Below are 21533 nucleotides of genomic sequence, written 5' to 3'. Positions count from 1 at the left end.
TCGCGACACCCCTGGTGCTGTTCACTTCAAATTTTAATTTTAGAGAGATGGGTATAAGCTAAGCAAAACATTTTTAACTGAAAGAATGATGACGCTTTGAATCAATAGTTATTTAATTTTATTTGTGCATCAGGATTTGTCTTGAATATATCGTAAGTTGAATTAGTTTTCCTCCAAATGTTTTCTCAATACTTTTATGTTTTTATTATTAAATAATAAGATATTGAACAAATTTAAAGTTCAATAACTGATTATAATTATCATAATGCACTCTAAATGAGGTTTTGAGACATTCTTATTTAACAATTACGAACATTTACCGTTATATGTGATCTTTGGCCATAGCAAACGTTTTCAGTAAAGTTGGCTCACGAATTCTCGCACGGTGCAGCAGCTCAGCTGATGGATCGCAAGCGTCAAAGAGCTACAGATGCAAGTTAGCTGCGTGGTGGAAGTTTAGTTACCTTCCCTTGAGGCTTTTGGATGTCATTGCTGAACACCCAGGTAAGGTTTAGTATCTGTAAGTGCTGTTGTAGGGCAGCGAGCTTATCTTAAAAACCTGAGCGTGACTTTTATGGCATTGGACCTTGGCCTTAGGATAGGTAGCCTACGTCATGTTAGCTGTGTTACGGGGGCAAGGTGGGATTTACTCGTTGGGACTGCTACAGATGCTGTCTGACGTACGATACGGTGTTTGAAATTCATTTTATAGGATAGTGGCCCATTAATAAGGTTATACCGATAGGTAAATTTACATTTGGGTGTTGGCCTGGGGGCTTTATACGGAGAAGAACGCAGCCATGGGAAAAACGTAGTTGGAATGCCTGCCGCCCCAACACTGCGTCAGAGTAGTGACGCAAACTCAGTATGACGCTTTTAAACTCCATTCGGGTAGCTCAGCAGTTACCTGCAGTTATTAGACGAAGGTCTGCACCGGTCAGATGTATTAGAGTGTTGGTGTTCTTGTGGCGCGTTTGTGTTTTGTGGTATTCTTGGTTATAGTGATGAGCTCGTTTAGTGGCTCGGACGTCGAATATGGGGTCAGCCCAGCAAACCCCGTCATGAGCACGATCCTCTTCGATTTAGACAACACTCTCATTTTGACCACCAAGGCTGATGATGCAACTTGTGAGACGGTAAGGTACCCATATATGTTGTTGACCTTGAGTTACGTAATCACAGGGAAGGATCGTGGACTTAACCCGTCTGCTTAGTCAAATTGTTTGAAGATACTTTCGTGTCAGTCATTTATAAAATTCAGCCAACATAAGGTTTTGCACAGTCTATGATTGAGCTCAACTGATGGATATTCAACATCATTTTCATTGCTTTTCAGGAGTTTAATTTTAACTAAAGAGTTAAATTTGAATTTACTCTTCATTCATAATTTAGGTGCAGCATAATCCATGTAGTGAGCTAAGTTACTTGTTTTATTGCTATTCATAAAATATATTTCTTGACCCCAGTATCTTTTAGCAAGATACTATATGCTCTTTTTTTGGTACATTTAGGTAGCATGTGAGATTTATATATGAGTAATTGTTCCAGAAATAAAATGTGAAAGCGTCAAATATATTCAGGAAGTTGGAAAGATGTAGGCTTAGGCAAATGCATATCACTAAAGGCAGTGTTAGTTATTACCTGATGGACCAGATACAGTGAGGGCAGATGGAAGTCCTTGAAAAAAGAAAACTGTGATTATTAATCGATTAAAAGTTATAAGACATTAGCCATGACTGCAACATGTTCTCTATTTCAAAATATGTAGTCCCCGCAGGTAACTTATTTGTATATGCTAACCGTGATTGTGTTATTGTAGAAAGTTTTTTTTTTGCTATCAGCCGGTCAGAACTTTTACCAACACGTGTTTTTGTTTTAAACATAGACATGAAAGTAGGGAAATTAATATAAAATTATTGCTTATGATTAAATCTTTCCATTGTTATTTGATTTGTAGGCTACACTTATGCATTTTTGTATCATTTGTGATAATTCACAGATTTTATAGTACCTTTGTACCTTTCTGGGTTTGTGTTTACTATTGTCATCATTGTCTACATAAACAGAATTTGCTTCAGCAGATGCAGTTTAGCTGTATATTATCTAAGTGAAGTTGTTGTCTTGTTTCTTGTTTTGTTTTGTGTTTTATGGATGTGCATTGATGGTTGTTATGGTGTTAAAGCAAAATAAAATTGTAATGGTAAAACTGTATTTAACCTGGATTGGTATTTTAAAAAAAATGAGTGAATACTGTACATTCTCTTTTCAGTTCTAGCTATTGTAGTTCCTTAGGCCTGGTCCTTTGCCTTATCAGTGACAACTATTAGTTTGAACTTTAAATCTAAATAGAGATGTTCAATTCCTTATTATGTTTATTGCTGTTGTCTAACTGTGATCATCATTTTAACCAGTATCTGAATTTCTTTATTAATAAAGTAATAGTTTCAGATCATGCTTGGATGTATAATAGTAGTGAACTGGTTTATGTAATTGCAGTTACTGTAAAGGGCAATGTTTAAAATCTAAAGATTCTGTCTTATTAGTGGCATTAGATACATTGGGTCTTGGTTTTTGCTCTGTTGCAAGGTCACGCCTCTTCCTTTCTGTACTGTGCTCACAAATGCTTTTTGCTAGAGTGCTTCCTCTTTTACCTCAGGGTTATTTTGTTGCTTCAAAATTAGGCTTCCCGCTAAATTATTTTGTTAATTCTGACCACTGAAGTTATCACCTCACTTATTTCCAAATCTCTGTGGTCTCTTCAAGAGCTCCTTTATATTTTCAACTGAAGGACATTCCCAGTGACACCCTAGTGCAGGTGCACTTTTGGCTATTTTATTCTGTTGAGGTTCCTGTATTGAAAAGGTGGCAGGGAGCAGAAATTTTTCTTCGTTTATTTAAAAAGGAAGAGAAGTCTTTGAGAGATGTATACATTTTTCTATGCTTTCACAATTATTTCCTTCTTGTCAAAAGGTCAGTTTTCAACCTGGAAGGTATGCAACATATAAAATGTACATTATTCCTTCAATTATAGGAACTCAACATTATTCGACACACCTGGACCAGGGACCAAGGCCCCAAATATATATGATATATAAATTTCAAAATATTTGAAAAACTGCTCTGTGATTGTTGGCACTTCTTCACAGTCTCAAGAAAATGCTGGCATCACTGCTTATGGGCATAAACAGACTGAGAAAGAGGTTTAGAGGGTGGGGGAGGCCTGGAGGAGTTCCCATGGTTGGGGGGAGTGGGTTGGATGGCTGGGCACCATGGGAAAGGAGAGGCAGTAAGGCTCTAAAGAGGAACTCACCCAGAGAAGGGGTTGTGTTGGAAGGTGGGTGGAGCTGGGGAGCAGTTTCCCTGGCTGGGAGGGGGTGGGGATGCAGTGTTTGATAGATGAAGAGGCTAGGTAGACTCTGACATGCTAAAGCTTGTTTTGTATCCTTTTTCTATGTTTATTTCCCTTTGCCTCCCCTTACTTCTTTCTAATGAACACCATATTCTTTGAAAGCTTGAATTTCAAGTCAGTGGCCACTGTAGGCTTGTTCCTTATGAATAGGGTTCATACTCTGAATAATATAATAATGATTATAATAAGTAATTTTTATAAAAGTAACTTACCAAATAATTATATAGCTGTTAGTTTCTACTTAGGTGGCAGCTCAAAATTCAAAATTTGCAGTAGCGCTCTTGTTTTGGGTGTAGGTAGACTGCCCCGCCCACTTTCGGGGAAGGATAAGCACAGCACAACTAAAGAGCTCAATTCATTTCTGCCGGTCAATGACTAAACATTTGGTTATTGAGCAGCTCTGGTTTTTTGGTTTTTCACCAGATGGTTGCAGATTTTCTTCATTTGGTGAAGTACTCTTTGCTTTTTGGTAGGGTACTACTATTGATTAGCTTAGCTAATTCAGGATTCCTAATTGTGACTTTCCGGGCTTTTATTTTTGCCTGGACTAATCATGTCAGATTCTAGCCTGTCTAGCGTTACATACTGCAGTAAAGGCTGTAAGGCTACATTAACTCTAGCTAAGTATGACGGTCACACCGCATGTAGTTGTTCCAACATGATATACAAACCGTCAGTCCTTTACATTAGGAATTACTTGCAGTGAAGCTGGACATGGCCGTTAAACTCTTGAAAACAAGGTGGTTAGGCAGTAACTACCGCCAGGTAGGCGGGAATACCAGCCTGCTTGGATGTAAACATTCCAGTTTGCTTTCGGCCATCATGTGTCGCAGACTTGTTTTCGGATCTCTTGCCTGACTGTCGTTAAGCTCTTTATTATCCCAGTGGGATCTACCTGTATTTTTGTGTATATATTGCGTGTGTTTGATATTTATTAATACAAACCCACGATTTGTGATAACCTTGCATAAGCCGTCATTCCCCTGCATCTGTGTCTCGGGCTTGACGACCAAGAGCGTATTTAGAGGGGCATAACCGATTGGTAATGCTTCTCTTCCAGTAGCCCTTTATTTAGATACTGAAGCGTTCCCCTGTACATTCGGAGATATTAGTTGGGACGTAATATCTTCAATCCCCTTCATTGATCGGGGTTTAGGAGTTTGCTTCCCTTCTTGGGCTCCCGCCCTCCATGTACAGGGCCATGCCTACTCCCTTCTTACTTGTGCTGAGTGCTGTTTTCGCTTCCTGCGCTATAGAGAGTTGTGGGTGGGAGGTTGCGGGCGTCGTTGGTAAGTTCTTCCTTTCTCTCCTTCGGTAGAGATCTCTCTCCTTCGCCCTCTTTGCTCTCTTGTATGGCAAAGACCGCAAGGGGGGGGCATGGGCGGCCGAGCTACCTTTTCTAGGGGCCTCCTCTCACTGCGTAGGGCAGTTCCCCTAGTAGTGGGAGGAGTCTCCCTCTACTAATCATCTTTGCTTTTTCTTTCAGGTTGACAGTGAGCATCGCAGGCATAGCAGTAGTTAGCTGGATATCTCAGGGGATATCTTGCATGAAGGAGTCCTGATGTTCATTCAGTGTTGCTTCGGGATCGACCACAGTACCTGGTTGGAATGGCATAGTTCCACATTGGGATTGTTCGGACTGTTCCCGCCGATGTGGATTGATTGCTGGCTTTCATGTATGCTGTGGCACTGCCTCTGGCGTATCTGTGGTCCATCTGCTCCTGCTGTTTCCTGTGTTATGCTTCTGTTAACTCGACGACAGTCTCTGGGCAGCTCTTCCTGGTCTCCTGCCGCAGCCATCCTGATCGTTCCTGTCGCTGCTGGTGACATTCATGTGACGTTCCTGGCCGTTGCTGTAGCTCCTGCCTTCCGAACCGCTTCCATAGCTCCTGCATCGGCTGTCCTGATCGTGCCTGCTGCTTCTCCTGGTGTTCATGTCCTGGGCCACTTCCGTTGCGTTCCTGCCTAGCTGCCCTGGAGGTTTCGATGTCTGCCATCCTGTAGAAGATGTGGGAGTGAGGGTGAAGGGAGTCGCCCTGTGGAAGTGATGTTCCTGGCTGTTGCGGTAGCTCCTGCCTTTCAAACTGCTTTTGTAGCTCCTGCATCGGCTATCCTGATCGTGCCTGCTGCTTCTCCTGGTGGTCGTGTCCTGGGCCGCTTCTGTTGTGTTCCTGCCTAGCTGCCCTGGAGGTTACGATGTTTCGTGTTCACCATCCTGTAGATGTCGGAGTGAAGGTGAAGGAAGTTGCCCTGTGGAAGTAGCTGACATCTTCTTCAACTTATCTTCGATTTCATCTTCTGCTGCCTCTTCCCTTCCTTTCCTGAGGTTCGAGGTGGCCCCAGGAACCAGACAGACCTCTGTCGGCTGAAGGAGAGGAAGGTTGCTTCTTTCCCCTCGATGCCCTTGGACATCTAGGGACTGCCTCCTTCCGAGGAGGTAGTGGGTCTCTCGTTGGTTCTTCCCAACCTTCGGGTTAGGAAACTGATCCGTATACCCCTGGATTTTGTGTTTCGGGAGCCGCGAGCGCACAGACCTCGGTTTGCACTCCCATTCCCAGTCCTAGAGGTTCTGCCTCTAAGATGGGGACTGCTTCGGGCGCTCATTTGCGAGCCACTCTGAGTGCTCTAGATTCGGTGGAATATCAAGTATCCCGATCTAGTCTGGAGAGTACTGTCTCCGGCCCAGTTCGGGAGCACTGTAAATGCTCCCCAAGTGTTTGCCAGTGCTCGGTCGGGTTCCCAGTCTGGTGTCTTGATCCCATCGGTTCGAACACCAGAAGAAGCAGGGAAGAGATTCCCTTCTGTAGTTTGGGACCTCTAAGGGACTGACTCTCTTCTGGGAACCGATTTGCATCTTCCTGTGGGGTCTGACGTTTCTTGGGCCGTGAAAGTGCGGCCTCCAGAGGCCGCGCCCTCTTTGCCAGTCCTGGAAGTCTGCATCTAAGACTGGTTCCATGCCTAGCTCTTTTTGATTTCTTAGGTAACCGAAAGCAGCTGCTCCCAATTTTTGGGAGTCTTGTGGGGTCACTCGAATTCTATGAATCACGAGCGCTCTCCTGACAAGAGGCACAGGACGAGAGACACCGGCTGTCTTGATACTGCCCGCCAGCTGCTTCGGTTGCTTGGCCGGTTTTCATCCTCGTGTCTTGAACCATAGGGTTCGAGCATGCAGGATAGCAGACACGGAATTCCCTTTTGAACCTTCTTCTCGAGGGGCCTCGACCTTGAAGGAGTTTAGAGTTCGGGAAACTAGCAATAGTTCACGGCAGACGAGTTCCACCCTGTCCAATTCAGATTGTGTTCACGCGATTGGCTCAGCTCGACTTGGCCCCTGGTCGCGTTTGTGAGACTGGATCGGCTCAGCTTGCTCGGCTTGCTCTCCCCATCCAGCCCCTGGTCGCGCTTGCGAGACTGGCTCGGCTTGCCCCACCTGCCTCCTGGTCCACCGCATACCTCCCAGTGTGGATCGCATTCGCCTGATCAGCTCGGCTCGGCCCCACTCAGTTTTTTCCGAATTGGGTTCTTGGCTCTGTTCGAGTGAACTTACTGCTCTTCCCAGGAAAGCGCTTTGCCACGGCACAAGCGCTCTTCTTCCCCCATGTGGTGGTAATCTCCCTTACTTGATTATCGCTCACTGTCTGCCTCTCCTGCTGGTCTTACTGGCAGGACAGGTAGGGGTACTCTTTCTCCTCACCTGTTCTCTTTTCCTCTCGGTTGTTGCGAGAGGCGCGAGACAGACAGAGAGAGCCCTTCGGAGTTCGGCTTCCTGGTGTGCTTTTGGTGTCGGTCCGCCGATTGTCTCGTAGTACAACCAGGTAGCCAAGGAGGGTTTCATGGGATCTGTCAAGGTCTCCAAGGGGAGAGGTACAGGAGTTTCGCGCTTTGGAAGCAGCGAGGGTCTTCCTCTTCAAGTTGCGATCGCGCTCGTTTTTTGGAGAACTTCGCGCTGATTCGTCAGCACGAGGATCCCCGGGACAGGACCGCGGCTCCCCCAATAGATAATCTTCATTGCTCGCAACCCTTGCCGTTCCCAAGGGGCTGAGAGTGTCGGGGGCAACCGCGGTCCTTGCTTCCAAGAGCGTTCTCGACCTGATAAATTCTTTTCTTCGAAGGAGTTCATTCACGTCGAGACACCAAGATTCTCCCCTGCCTTGACAGAATACTAATTCTTCTGGCCTCAGAGGGTCTGGCCGACCGTAGTTCTGTGGGTAATTCTGGTGCTAAGAAGAAAGACTTTGTCCCAGTTTGGATCTCCGGTTTTGTAAGTCCTGAGTTGGCTTGACTCTTAGGAACAAACCTTTACTTGGCTCTGCCTTTCTCTTGCAGAGATTTACCAGATACCTTGGTAATCAAGGTTCATACCAGGGCACTGCCTTGTCCTTTGGACAATGGCCAAGACCTTTGGGTCTTAGTCATCTTGACTTAACCTTGAGTTCAAGCCAACTCCCCTCAGCTCCTAAAAAGTACCAGGCTTTGGTAGAAGATTGCGGAACACATAGCCCTCTTCTTCTCTGCTAGGAAAGTGCACATAACTGTGTCTCTTTCCACCCTCTTTCCCATAAGGGAGGAGGGAAAAATGGAAGAGAGAAAGAAGTATTGACCAGGAAGAAGTTCTACTATAGATTCCTGGATGAAATGATACTTATCGAGTCTCTGGAGCTGGCAGCGACATTGCTGAGACCTGGGAATGGATTCCTTCAGGAGAAGTATCTATTTCCCTTAGGTCTCGGCAGTTCTTTTCATCAAGCTTCCATCCCACTTCCTCTTCTGTGCTCCCGATTCGGGAAAGGCCAGCCCGGCTAGAGCTAATTGTCTCGGTATCCTTTCATCTTGCAGAAGCTTCCCCATGGTGGAGAATGGAGGTCTGATTCCATTCCTCCGTCCTTCTTTCCTCTACGAAGTATGAGGAAAGAATTAGGCTAATGCTTGATTGAAGGAACCTTCAAATATGCTTGCGTATTCCCCTCAAGCAAAAAGAGTTTTGCTTGACCCAACCTCCTGTAGCAGCTACACAAGAAGCGGTTCTTCGGGCAGTACATCCCGGTGTGTTTGGGACTGGGAGACCTTCCAGCTTCCCTTGCAAGCACAGGCTTTCTCGCCGACGGCAATGGATATAGCTGGATATCTCTTGAAGTCCTGTGCAACACTCCCAGGGAATGGAGCCGTCTTCACTGGTGGCTGTCATTGATGGAACTTCTTCTCGGGTCAGAGTTGCTCTTCAAGTCTGGACTTCCTCGTCTTCTCTGCCAAGGGTTGCTTCTCCCTTTCATTTGTGAAGAACGTAGACCCTTGTGACCTAGTCTTTTATCTGAAGTAGGGTTCCTGTCCCATGCTGCACATGCCCTTACGAGAGTCGTCGGATAGAGATGTGCCCTCTTAGGACCATCTCTCATCTTGTTTCGGCCTTGGCGTAGAAGATGGAACAGGTTAAGGGGATCAATACCTTGACTCCTTCTCGTATGTTCTAGGTGGACTCCGAATCCTTCGGCATTTATTGTCGGGTTCGAGTCCTTCTTGTTCTCCTCCTCCTTGGACTTTGTGCCAGTGATCCAGATCATTCATTACTTTGTCCTTTAGGGAGCTGTGGTACTTTCCAAAAAGGCTTGACACTCCTAACCTGGATGTCGTCAACATTTTTGCTAGTACTCTCTCTCTCCCAAGGAAGAAGTGTCTAAGGACACAACTTCCTCCTGGCTTCGTGAAGTGATCGAAGGAGGTACTCGGCAGCTGACAACGACGATACCAATACCTTCCACCCAAGAGCTCATGAATTCAGTGGCTTGGTCCATCCTTCGCATTCTGGAAGTTTCTGTTGGTCTGGAAGCAAGACGTGGTCTCATAGACCACACTCTTGTCTTCCTATGGTCTTGCCCACAGGCCCTTGGAACCTTTTTTTCCTTGGCCCTGTGGTGGCTGCTCAACAAGTTGTGTTTTCTTACCCGGCTCCTTCAAGAGGACTAGTAGCATCTCACCCAAGGTGTTGGTTCTGGAAGGAGAAGGATGCCGAGAGTGACTGGCCTCTCTTCTCCTCCTTCCCTGTCCTTCTACTTCCCTTCCTTCGGGATGAGAATAGGACTTGAACCAATACTTGCTGGACCTGGCGCTGATATGGTAAGACTACACATCGAGCACCCATTCTATTTTTCTCCTAGAATCACAGAGGCAATTCCGCTCCCTCCTCTAGCAAGGGGAGGAAGGAGAGACTGGCAATAAGGGAAACCTTATCTCAGCTTTTCCTTACTGCCTCCGACTCTAAGATTCTTCCAGCCTATTTCGCATGAGTTACGTTTCCTCACTCATGCAAAAAGGTCCAGTACCTGACATTTGATCTTGCAGTTCCTACACTCCGATCAATATGTCAGAGGCTCGGTACTCCTCCTTGCTATTTTGACCAGGAGTAGCAGCCCAGGTGTGCAGAACTCCAGTCAGTTCAGGCGACTCACTCAGATTCCTCCCTCCAACCAGTGAGTCTTCCTAATGTAAAGGACTGAGGGTTTGTATATTGTGTTAGAACAAATCACAGTTTTTGAAAGTAAATTGTATTTTTCCTAAGTATACAAACCTGAGGTCCTTTACATTACATATTATGCCCACCTCATGCCACTCCTCAATCTGAACCTGGACTGAAAGGCAAACTGGAATGTTTACATACGGGCAGGCGGGTATTCCCGCCTACCTGGCGGTAGTTACTACCTAACCACCTTGCTGAAGAGTTTAACGGCCGTTTCCAGCCTATGCTGAAAGTAATTCCTGAAGTAAAGGACCTGAGGTTTGTATAGTTAGGAAAAATACAATTTACTTTCAAAAATTGTGAATTTGTTTGTTACGGCGTAGGTAACTGACCCCGCCCCTTCCGGGAAAAGGGGGAATAACTGAGCAGAGGGCTTCAGTATGTTTCTGCTGGCTTACGATGACAGTTGTGAACAGCAGCTGGTTTTGAAATCCTCAAACTTTACTATATAGGGTCTTTGACTGTTTTGTGAGGTATTTTGCATTGTAAGTCTCTCAGCAATTTGTATATTTAGGTTTTCTTGAATAACCTGATTGTGACTATTTACTTGGACTTTTTTGGACTATTCTACTTGTTCTGATGTCCAACACAAGTGCGAGCAGTATTTTGTATTGCTGCAATACAAGAATTACATCAGTGTAGTATGATTCCCACACTCAGTGTACATCTTGCAGGGGTCAAGTATGTGCAGTTGATTTGTCTTGTGCCGAATATAGTGACTGAGACAGTAAAAAAAGAAGGCATGGAATTCTCATTTGACTAAGTTGGAGAAAGATAGAAAGAGAAAAAGAACAGCTAGGAGTGACAAAAGTTTAGCTAGTCAGGATGCAGCTAAATCTTCTGTTGATTTACCAGTTCTACCTTTTTCAGCTTTGTCTCCTATTACTAGTCCTGCTTCTATTCCACCTGTTCCTTACCCAGCTCCCCTACTCCTGAACCGAATGCCATTGCTGTCCTTGAACATAAATTTGATCGTAAATTTGATATGTTGGTGAATACTGTGACCCAGATTAGTGTGTCTGTTCATTCCTTTATGGAAAATAAGAAAGGAACAAGTGAGAGTGCAATTTTGATGGAGGAGCTGGCTACTCGGCCCGCCGATTCTCCTAGGCAAAGGTCACTGGCATACTCCCTGCACCATGGAGAGTCAGTGGGAGGGTGTCTTCCATGGTTTACATAACCTTTCCTCTAGTTCGGATGCTTCCAGCCCCGATCAGAGGTGCAGGTAGCGTAGCAGTGACAAATCGAGACCTTTGAAAAGGTCAGCTGTGGATGAGCATCGCACCCCTCAGGTGTCAGTGAAAATAGTTAAGGAGGCAGTTCCTTCCTGTAGTTTCTGGGATAGTCCAGAAAAATTCTCCCAAGTGCATGTAGAAGGAGAACGGCAAGTGTTGGTTCCGAGAACTGTATCTAAGAGTAAGCGCTCTTTTATGTCAGTGCACGTCTCAACAGACAAACCTTCTCCGGCCTCCGATCAGCCAATAGTTGACAAGCGCTTATTGGTGCCGAAGCCCACACCTCTTGCACCCGAGTTCTCTTCAAGCAACAAGTGTCCAGTTGCTCCCAAACCACAAGCAGTTTTGGAGTTCCCAGTTGCTCCTGAACCACAAGCAGTTTCAGAGTGCCCAGTTGCTCCCAAGTGGCCGGTAGCACGCGAGCGCCTAGTAGCTGCCAAGTGCCCAGGTGCACCTGCCGGTACAGATTCGTTTGTACATTATTTTAATCTTTTGACTTCCATTCCTGAGATTGTGGCGCTATCCCCCTTACAACGAATGACAACAACTGCAGATCTGGATCCATCTCTTGCTCCTATACAGTGATGCCTAGACAATATTCTAGGCATTTTGAAGAAACCTTCAAACCCTTCTTCGCCTAAGGACTTGTCTTTTTCACCTGTATCTGCGACGGATGAGGAAGGTGGCAAAGATAAGAAGCAGAATCTCCTCCCTCAGCTTAATTTTCTGCTTGGAATTTCCCTTCCTTTTTCTCTCCGGCTGCACCTGCTTCTCCTGCATCCATCTTTCAAATGAGTAATGTCACTATTGAATCTTCAAGACTGCCAAATATGGTACAGTGAACCCCCCGTATTCGCAGGGGATGCGTCCCACACCCCCCCGTGAATAGCTAAAATCCACGAATACTTAAAACCCCTCTAAAAACACTTAGAACTGCCCATTTTGATAGTTTAAACACAAGAAAAACCCTGTAAAAATGCTTATACCTGAGTATTTTAATAGTTTTATCACAAAAAGTGCATTTATTCATGAAAATTATATGAAAATACAGTAATTGGTGAATATTTCTCAGTGAAAAATACCGCGAATGAGTGAATTTTTTGCGAATAATGGCTAGATATGTTCCACAGAGAAACCCGCGAATGCGTGAATCTGCGAATCATGAGAACTCGAATACGGGGGGTTTACTGTACAGTACTTTCGACTTTGGCCAGGAAAGCACTTAATAAGGTTGAGACCTGGCCTGCTGATAGAGGGAACAAAGGAAATACAATATTAGTTATCCTCCTTCCTGGCTTCTGAAGAGGAAATATTCTTATTACAAGTCCAGAGAAGCTCCTTCTTTTGGGGGCGGTTGCCTCCTCCCAAGGGGACTTCTCAGGCCTCATTGATTCGGTCTGTAGGTTGGCCTTTTCTGCAGTGAAAGTTATGTTCTCTTCAGCGGATATGGATCACATTATGAAGAATCTTTTCAAAGTTTTCGAGATTGTAAGTTTTTTGGACTGGTCGGTAGGCGTCCTCACCCGTAAAGTACAGGAATATGATGCCTTGCCTACAGAACTTTCTTCAGATATCTTTGGATTTCTTTCATGTATGGATAAAGGAATAAAGGATGGAGCACAGGAGTTGGCTTCACTGTTTGCTTTCATGTATGGATAAAGGAATAAAGGATGGAGCACAGGAGTTGTCTTCACTGTTTGGTATGGGAATGTTAAAGAAGAGGGAGTTACGATGTTCATACACCTCTAAGGGAGTAACTTTAATTCAGAGGTCGGCACTTCTTTTTGCTCCCCTTTCAAGAAATAGTCTGTTCCCTCCTTCAGTGGTCAACAAAATTTCTTCTGCTTTACAGAAGAAATCTACACATGGTCTCTAAGTGAAGTCATTGAGACGCCCTAAAGAAATTCCTTCGGCACGTTCTAAGTTGTCATCTCCTCTACAACCCGTTCCCTTTTGTGGTGGTAGGCAGAGATCCTCCTCAAGAGCAAGACCGACCTTACGATTTCAGTCCCACATGATTAAGAAGTCCTCCTCTAAACCTTCCTCAAGAAAGTGATTTGAGTATCCTCCATACTCCAGTAGGTGCCAGGCTCTTTCAGTTTTGGGAGAAATGGAGCAAGAGAGCGGCGGAGCAGTGGGTTGTGGAAGTGTTAAGGAACGGTTATGTAATCCCCTTCCTAGAGAGACCTCCCTTAGTCAAGACGCTGATTGCCTTAACTGCCTACTCCAAGAGTTTGAGAAGATTTTCGGCCTTTGCAAGGGAAGTTTCATTTCCTCAAAAAGGAGGCAATAGAGGTAGTTCCGAACGTCAACTCAGAAGGGTTTTACAATCGACTTTTTGTAGTCCTGAAGGCCTCGGGAGGATGGAGGCTAGTTCTGAATTTGAGCTCCTTAAATGTCTTTGTTCAAAAGACAAAATTCCAAATGGAGACAACCCGTTCGATCCTTTCATCCATTCGGCAAGGAGACTGAATGGTCTTGATAGGCCTACAAGACGCTTACTTCCAAATCCCATTACACCTGGACTCTCAGAAATATCTGAGATTTGTGTTTCAGGAACTGGTGTTTCAGTTTTGGGTCCTATGCTTCGAGCTTTCAACAGCCCATCAAGTATTCACTCATGTTTTTGCTCCCCTAGCAGGTTGGCTCCTCCTGATGGGCATCAACATAGCGTTTTATTTGGACGATTGGACTCTTCTCCCCACGTCGAAGGCACAATGTACAGAGGATCTTCAGAGAACATTGCTTCTTGCATAAGACCTGGGCCCTCATAAATCATCAGAAGTCTCTCATGAATCCTTCAAAGGAGATAGTTTATTTGGGAATGACTCTCAATTATAATTTTTTTTGGGCTGTTCCCTCTCAGGAGAGAGTAGAATCATGTTTACAGAAAATAGATGAAATGCTTCGCCTCCAGGCGTGTTCGGTGAACAACTGGATGAGCCTCCTAGGGACATTAGTGTCCATGGAACAGTTCGTCTCCCAAGGGAGACTGCATGTGAGGGTGTTCCAGTTTTTTTTAAAGGAGAAATGGGACAGAAAAAGATCTCCAGGTTCCTTCATGTTCCCAGTAACACAAGAAATCAAGAGACACCTGCTTTGGTGGAAGTCAAGAGACAGGTTGTTGGAAGGAAAGTCTCTGTTTCCTTGGAGCCCAGACCTGAACTTTTATGCTGACGCATCAGACCTGGGGTAGGAACACTTATAGGGAACAAGGAGATTTCTGGTACATGGTTGAGAGATCAGCTGAGTTGGCACATAAACGTCAAAGAATTAAAGGCAATTCACTTGGGTTTGATGGCCTTTTCGTTGGAAGTATGCGGAAGGACAGGAGCAGTCCACTCGGACAACACAACACCCCTAGCATACATAAGCATACAAGGAGGAACTCAGTCTTTTTCCCAAGCAAACAAGGAGGAACTCGGTCTTTTTCCCTCTGTGAGGCAGCGAGGGACCTCCTCTTATGGGTGGAACAGAATTGCACAAAGTTGTTGACCAGGTTTGTCCAAGGAAAACTGAATGTGTTGGCGGATCAGCTAAGCCAACAGAACCAAGTACAGTAATTCTCACAGAGTGGGCTCTCGATCCATTGGTCTGTCTAGACCCATGGAAGTAAGTATAACTTAGTTTAACCAGACCACTGAGCTGATCAACAGCTCTCCTAGGGCTGCCTGAAGGATTAGATTTATTTTACGTGGCTAAGAACCAGTTGGTTACCTAGCAACGGGACCTACAGCTTTTTGTGGAATCTGAACCACATTATAACGAGAAGTGAATTTCTATCACCAGATATAAATTTCTCTAATTCTTCGTTGGCTGGTAGGAGAGTCGAACGCGGGCTCAGCAGAGTGTTAGCTGAGAAGGATACCAACCCGTCCAATGAGGAACTTAGACCTATGGAAACTTTTGGGAAAGCCGATGCTGGATCTCTTCGCGATGTCAAGGAATTATCGACTTCCTCATTTCTGCTCTCCAGTGCCAGATCCACAGGCATGGGCCACAGACGCCATGCTTCTCAACTGGTCTGACAAGTTCCAGTTTGCCTTCCCTCCCTTCGGGATGTTAAGGGATGTACTAAACAAATTTTGCTTGCACCAGAATGTGTTAATGATTCTGGTAGCCCCCTTTTGGCCATGGAGGGAATGGTTCCCAGAGCTAATGAATCTGCTGGTAGATTTTCCAAGACTCCTCCCTCAGAAGAAAAAGCTTCTCAGACAACCCCACTTCAGGCACTTTCGTCGAGGTTTATCTTCGCTGACTCTGACAGGATTCAAACTGTCAAAAGACTCCTCAGAGCAAAGGGTTTTTTGAGAGAAGCTGCAGAGGCTATTTCAAAATGTAGTCGTCTATCCTCAGCTAACATCTACCAGAGAAGTGGTCAATTTTCTGAAGTTGATGCAAAAGTAATAGAATCTTCTTCTGAGACAACTTTGACAGAGATTGCAGACTTTCTTTTATTCTTGAGTTCTAAGAGTTTATTCTCTTCATCCATAAAGGGCTACAGAGCAATTCTGAGCTCTGTGTTCAGACATAGGGATCTGGATATATCCTCAAATCAAGACCTTTCTGACCTCATTAGGTGTTTTTACACTTACGGAGAGAGAGAGAGAGAGAGAGAGAGAGAGAGAGAGAGAGAGAGAGACACGCTGTGGGCAACAATTGACACATTTGACAGCTTTTCCCATGCCCCTCTCTTCAAAGGTTTTTCAAAAGATCAGGTAATGATATTTGTTTGTTTAAAATATCACATAATTTACTATAAAAGTGTATGAATTTTGTTTTATTGTTATTATTATTATTATTATTATTATTATTATTATATTATTATTTAATCTTATTAATTCTTATTAATATTTGAAAATTAGTACTTATTATTTTTATTTTATCATACAAAAATAAAATGTATACATACATGTAACCATAAAAATTCTCTCATCTCTTACCGGGATGAGAGAATGTTTATGGTTACATGTATATGTTTATTTGTTTTGTTGATCAATAAATGATTTACCTAATAAGTACTAATTTTCAAATAATAATACAGAGCAGTCTTCGGTTTCACGATGGGTCACAACTACGGCGTTCGAGGTTCTGGCGCTTTTCAGATATATTCATCAGAAATTATTTCCCGGTTTCTGACGCATGTTCCAGGGTTACGACGTCGCCGCACGCCGATCCGACGGAAGAAATATGGCTCCAAAACGGCAGAATAATAAAAATTTGGAGGTTTTTGATGAAAAACTCAATAAAAATGCAGTTTACATCGTTTTCAATACACCCAGAGCATTAAAAGGCAGGTTTTCTTAGGATTTTTGACGATTTTCGACAATTTTTCGGTTTACAACGATTTTCGGCTTACGATGCGGTGTAAGAACAGAACCCCCGTCGTAAACCGGGGACTGCCTGTAATAATAATAATAATAATAATAATAATTTAACTGTAATTACAAAATTTATACATTTCTACAGTAAATTATGTGATATTTTTAACAAATATCACTTCCCAATCTTTTGAGAAACCTTTGAAGAGAAGGGCAAGGGCAAAGCTGTCAAATATGTCAATCGTTGCCCACAGTATGTCAAAGGATTTCTGGTACTCTCTCTCTCTCTCTCTCTCTCTCTCTCTCTCTCTCTCTCTCTCTCTCTCTCTCTCTCTCTCTCTCTCTCTCTCTCTCTCTTTTTTCTTTTTCCTTCATAAATCATGAATTTCCATCTTTTGATATCTGAAGTAAGAATAACTTCTCTCTCTCTCTCTTTCCCTCCATGTTATTCTCTCTGTCTCCATAATAATTTGTAAATGATTTAACTTGATATTTCAAGTAAGGACAGTCTCTCTCTCTCTCTCTCTCTCTCTCTCTCTCTCTCTCTCTCTCTCTCTCTCTCTCTCTCTCTCTCTCTCTCTCTCTCTCTCTCCATAATAGTTGATAAATAATTTCACTCTCATAAGTAAGGACAACCCTTATCTCTGTCTCTCCCCTCTTGAGGATTTGCAAATGTTGTGTCTGTGAAAAAATCGCATATGGCAATTAGTTAGGTTCCATTAAAAAGTTGGCATGTCTGTGAAATCGCGCAACTTGAATCGTGTAAGATTGAGGTATTACTGTATTCCCTTTTCTGTGTAGCCTTCAAACTTAGTTCAGATAGTTTTTTATACCTTTTTGATTTAATCATGTCGGGCTCAAGTTCCTCCAGCATCAGGTATTGTAGAAAGGGTTGTAAAACCAGGTTAACTAAAGTTTCTTATGACTCATACTGTCAGCTCAAATTGTAGGGGACAAGTGTGTTTGAAAGATCTAATATGCGAGGAGTGTGGAAAGATTGGGATGAAAGGCAGTGCAAGTTATTGAAATCTCACTTAGAAAAAGTAGATAGAGATAGAAAAAGGAAAGCGTCCGCTTGAGCCAAAATTAGGGCTCTTAGTTTAGAACCCACTCCTAAATCTAGTGTATTAAATTGAACTGTGTTGTGCCAGTGGAGGAGGTGGCTGTCTGTCCTGCCGACTCTTCCCTGAAGAGATGTAAAGACAATGTGACTTCACCAATTCCGTGTAAACGTGTTAAAGATCCTCCTCTCAGTCCTCAACTGTCTTGCAGTACTTGACGCAGCCCAGAATACCTTCGCATGAGCATTCTTATTCAGAGCTCAAGTATTTGGTGCCTAAGCTCCTCTTAGTCAAGAAATGCTCTTTGTCTTCATCTAGGCGCCCACACAAGCACCCAGTGTACTCTCATGAGCGACAAACACCAGTCCCAGTTTTTGAGCACCCACTGCCAGCCTCTGCGTGCCAGGCGCCAGTTGCCAAGAGTTTGGCACCAGCTGTCAAGTGCCCGACTGCCTCTTTGCAAGCTTCTAGTTCTACTGCACCTGTAGTGGAAGATCCGTCGTTGGCACCCATCAGGCAGCAGTTGGCCGACATTCTGGATTTGCTCCATGAGGCTCCAACTGGGACCAAACTGACTAAGGACTTCTCTTGTCACTGGTCTGTTCTGTTGAGGAGGAATTAGTACAAGAACCAGCTCTGTCAGCTTACGCATTTGCGTTGATTGTCACTGGTCTGTTCTGTTGAGGAGGAATTAGTACAAGAACCAGCTCCGTCAGCTTACACATCTGCGTTGATGTCACTGGTCTGTTCTGTTGAGGAGGAATTAGTACAAGAACCAGCTCCGTCAGCTTACGCATCTACGTTGAGATACTTCCTATTGACGTTTCTGTCTCACTTTCAGCCAGCTGCACTAGTTTCACCCGCCTCTACTTTCCTTATGAGGAACCAAGTGGATGCCAGCCTTTGCCTTCCCAAGATAGTCCTTTCTTTCTCTTCGAGCAAAGCTCTTAAAGAAGTGGAAGATTGGCTCTCAGTGAAAAGGGAGCAAGGTAAGGCCGCTTTTGCCTTTCCGCTGTCGAGATTGACAACAGGAGAGGCTCCATCCGTGGGAGGTGCTGCCTCATCCCAGGGTGACTTCTTGGGTCCGATTAACTCAGCCCGCTGTTCTCATCGGCTAAAGTGGTGTTCACTTCCTCAGAGTTAGATCATCTGGTGAAGAGTATCTTCAAAGTGTATCTTCAAAGTGTTTGAAGTTTTTTAGTTTCCTCGATTGGTCAGTGGGGGCTCTCGCTAAGAAGATTGAGGACTGTAATAATTTGACGGCTGACTTTTCTGCCGACTGACTTGGCGTACTGTCTTGTGCAGATAAAGCCAGAAGAGATGGCTCCTTGGAACTTGCAGCCCTTTTTGCCTTAGGAGTGCTTAAGGAGAGGGAATTGTGGTGCTCCTTTACCACTCAGGGATTGACCTCTATACAGAAACTGGCCTTACTTTATTTTCCTTTTGATCAGCAGTATCTTTTTCCCCAGGCTACCATAAAGGAAATAGCGACTGACTTACAGAAAAAGTCAACTCAGGACCTGTTGACGCAGACTTCGAAGCGATCCTGAAATGACTATCTTTTTCTGCTAAATCTGTCTCTCCACTACAACAGCAACCTTTTTGTGGAGGTAGACAGAGTTTTCCTTTCAAAGCCTGCTCCAAGGTTCATTTCACAAAAAGGTCTATCAAGAGGAATGATGCATCATCAGTCCTTCGTGCACCAGTGGGAGCCAGATTCCTCCTTTTCAGGGAGAGGTGGAGTGGCAGAGGGGCAGAGCCTTGGACAGTCAAGATCCTGAAGGAGGGCTACTCGATACCATTAAAGGAGCAACCCCCACTAGTGTCCACATCGATCGCATTGACGGCTTACTCAAAAGACTGCGAGGTATGCGGCTCTTTTGAAAGAAGTGTCATCCCTCCTAAGGAAGAGAGCCTTAGAGGAGGTAGAAGATTGTTCAACGAAAGGTTTTTACAACCTCCTTTTCATAGTCCCCAAGTCATTGGGGGGTTGGAGATCTGTCCTCGATGTCAGCGCTCTGAACTTCTTCGTCCAGAAGACGAAGTTCAAAATGGAAACGAGTCAGTCGGTACTATCATCCATTCAACAGGGCGATTGGATGATCACACTAGATATGCACATCACCTACAGGTAGTGTTTGAGGTACGATAATTTGACTTAGGATAAATTGCTTTTACAATGGGGTTAGCAGTTAATATCGATACGACAATATTTTGAAAATATATATTTTTAAATTTCCCATGCGACTGGCGCAGGCAACAGGGTACAATCAGGCAGCGTACGGTGTACGATATGTTGGGTGAGAGGCTGGAATAGGTACATTAATTCAATGAGCCGACCTCACTTGCTCTCGCTGTGTAGGAAGTTAAAATAGGTCAGTGTTCGTTTGCGATTTTTGTGCGTTTGTAAGTAAACTCTAAAACTCAAATTTGTATCAGTGCGTCTGCCAAACACCCAAGTGTGTCTCCTGCTGGTAGTGTGAAAAAGAAGGCAATCTATCACTCTGAGCAGAAAATGAGAATTATCAACCAGCGTGCCGCTGGAAAGCCAGTCATGATAATCGCACTTGACGAACATCTACCACAGTCAACGGCATCCACCATCCTTAAAGACGAGAAATGGATAATGGATGCTATAAAGGCATCTGCTTCAGTTCATTCAACAGTTATATCAAAGAAGAGGTTAGGGCCTTTGGAAGAAATGGAGCAGTTACTGGTCACATGGATGGAGGGCCAGATACAGAAGAGTATGCCACTCAGCTTCTTAACCATTCAAACAAAGGCTCGGAAGCTTTTCGATGCACTAAAAAACAAATGTGATAATAACCACAACAAAAGTTTGTTCTGACACAATATACAAACCCTCGGTCCTTTGCATTTGGATTACTTTCAGGCGTGGGCTGGAAACAGCCGTTGAACTTCAAACAAGGTGGTTAGGCAGTTAACTACCATGCGGGAGGTGGGAGTACCGCCTGCCCAGATGTAAACATTCCAATTTGCTTTCGGCCGTCGTGGAATGTGGACGTTGTTCTTCGGTCTGCCTGACTGCCCTATTTCAACCTTTTGGTGGGAAAATTCCTTTTTTGTTTTCAGTATGAATGTTAATAAACCTTCTAAACCCTCCTATCCCCAGCATGTGTGTCCTGGGGTAGGAGGCAAGAAATGTAATACCTTTCGGTCTAGCGTTGACACGGACCCACACACCCTTTGCCCAACTTGCAGGGGACGTGTGTGTTCTCACGACGTTCCTTGTAGCAAGTGTTGTTCCTGGTCTCCCGAGCAATGGAAGAGGTTTGAAGGGAGGAGACGCTACTGTCGGAAGCCAGCCAAGGAACCGTCTGAGGGTAACATGCCCCCGACGACTCCAGTGTTGGCTAATGTGTCAGGTTCGTTTCTCCCTCCCTGCGAACTTCCCCTGCTTGCTCCCTCTCCCTCGGGTGAGGACTCCTCCTCCCCTTCCTCATTCGTTTTATCGGGTGTGGAAGGGCGTGGGGGGGTTGGTTGATCAGGACATCCTCATGGAGGTCTCTTCTCGAGCTGGGGGGGAAATTTTTCCCCCAGCGCGAGCAGAGACTTCCCAGTTTAACCCAATTATTTCCTCAGGTTTCGGGGTGGATAACCAGGTATCAGACCTATCCTCAGCCTGGTTACACTTGGGTCTACCTGGCGTTCCGTCACTGGAGGGCCTGGTATCTCATCTGTTGGCGCTCCAGTAACAACGCACTCGGCTACCACTACCACCACCACGTCTGTCACCATGTCTGCTTTCACCAAGCTGCCTGTGTCGGTGGCTTCACACCTAGACACCCAGGTTTTGGCTGCCCCTGCCAAGGTAGATGCGAGTTCAGTCTGGGCAAGAGCTCACAAAGTTGGGGCATCTCCCTGTCCTTTACATTCTGGAAGATTGTTGGTTCAACAGGTATTGTGAGCAGGTGTTTGGTTGCTCCAGACCACGCCTCATTTACCTTCGAGATGTTGCCCACAAGTCCTTGGACA

The 21533-nt window shown here is 44.7% G+C and overlaps 1 protein-coding gene across 1 annotated transcript in view; it reads left to right on the top strand.

Annotated features, from left to right (window-relative positions):
• Positions 1-365: 365 nt before the first annotated feature.
• Positions 366-21533, top strand: part of LOC136844051 (uncharacterized) — a 158122-nt gene continuing 136954 nt past the window's right edge. The window contains exon 1 of the mRNA XM_067113065.1: positions 366-504. The gene's annotated coding sequence lies outside the window, so the exon portion shown is untranslated. The remainder of the gene's footprint in view (positions 505-21533) is intronic.

This window comes from Macrobrachium rosenbergii, chromosome 12 (genome assembly GCF_040412425.1).
Source record: "Macrobrachium rosenbergii isolate ZJJX-2024 chromosome 12, ASM4041242v1, whole genome shotgun sequence".
Classification (NCBI taxonomy): Eukaryota; Metazoa; Arthropoda; class Malacostraca; order Decapoda; family Palaemonidae; genus Macrobrachium; species Macrobrachium rosenbergii.
This window is presented reverse-complemented; position numbering and strand designations above follow the sequence as displayed.